This window comes from Oncorhynchus mykiss, chromosome 12, assembly GCF_013265735.2.
Source record: "Oncorhynchus mykiss isolate Arlee chromosome 12, USDA_OmykA_1.1, whole genome shotgun sequence".
Lineage (NCBI taxonomy): Eukaryota > Metazoa > Chordata > Actinopteri > Salmoniformes > Salmonidae > Oncorhynchus > Oncorhynchus mykiss.
The window spans coordinates 30,257,063-30,258,301 of record NC_048576.1 but is presented as its reverse complement, the minus strand read 5'-3'; the positions used below and the strand labels follow the sequence as shown (position 1 = coordinate 30,258,301).

The 1,239-nt window shown below is 50.3% G+C and overlaps 1 protein-coding gene across 1 annotated transcript in view; it reads left to right on the top strand.

The window, feature by feature from the left end:
• Positions 1-598: 598 nt before the first annotated feature.
• The window catches only part of LOC110537402 (protein sprouty homolog 3-like), a 20,357-nt gene continuing 19,716 nt past the window's right edge, over positions 599-1,239 (top strand). The window contains exon 1 of the mRNA XM_021623423.2: positions 599-1,239. This exon is cut by the window's right edge and continues 13 nt beyond it. The gene's annotated coding sequence lies outside the window, so the exon portion shown is untranslated.

The following is a 1,239-nucleotide window of genomic DNA, read 5'->3' as shown; positions in this document are numbered from 1 at the left end:
CCCACAACACTCTAAACATCTCTCTCTCCCTTTCTCGCCCTCTTTCGCTCTCTCTACACTGTGATACTGTCAGCCTCGTGAGGCTTTTTATGACTTAACTCCTGCATTCCCCTCCTCTATTTTCCTCTTTTTCCCTCTCTTGCTCATCCCTTGCCCATCACATGCTCTTTCACCTCCCCTCGCTCTCCCTCCCTGTCTCCCCTTTTCTCCCTCTCTCCCTCACTCCCTCTGTCTTTCCTCTCCCTCCTTTTTTCTCTTTCTTGCACACACTCTCCCCTTTTCTTCCCTTCTCTCTTTTTCTATCTCTCTCTCTCTCCCATTCTCCTTCTCTCTCTCTCTCTCCCTCTATCAAGGCTCTGCTCATAGACTCATATGGAACAGTGCCTGAGGGAGAGCAAATGAGAGATTCAGCCTGATGATGCCACTTAGCTATTAACTATCTGCAGCAAACATGTATCCCCCATCCTGAACAGAACCCTCCCCTGCCTCCCTCTACCATTCATGTCCAGCCCCCTCCTGCTCTCTTTCTCTCTGTTTCCCATCCTCCCTCCCTCCCTCCCATCTCTCCCCCTCTTTCTGTGTCGGTGTCTCTCACGCTCTCCCTCACACACACACTCTCGGCTTGCAGAGAATGAGAGGATAGACGTACAGACAGGAAGGACTGACCCAAGAGCGTTAGAGAGAGAGAGCCAGAGAGAGAGAGAGAACAAGAGAGCAAGGGAGAGAGGGACTATCCAGCACTCAGTCATTACGCTTCCAGGGATAGCAGAGAGAGAGAGACTACAGAGCCATACTACTACAATATCTGTGTCCTGTAATTTTGGAACTTTTTCACTTTAATTTGTTCACTTTTTTTCACAACCTTATTTTTTTAATATAACAATATATTTATTTCATTCTGAAGCAGAGGACCTGGCTGTTACTTCTTCTTGTGTTCTCTGGGATATTTCTAATGGTACTCTGCCCTCTGGTCTCCAGTGATCAGCACACTGTGGACCAGGGACCTCTCTGCCCCTGACAAGGCATCGTGGAGAGGCTGCTTGGCTGCTTGTCGTCAGGGCTGGGTTGTTGCTGCTTCTTCTTTGCAGGGAATGCAAAGGGACGCTCCTGAAAAGCCTACGAAGGGGACTCAAGGTGAAGGAAGGGAAGGGAAGGAAGGAGCTGTGGCCCCACAGAACTGAGAGAACTGCCCCCCCTCCCCAACCCCAAGGCGCCCCATCCCACTGCAGCATGGATCTC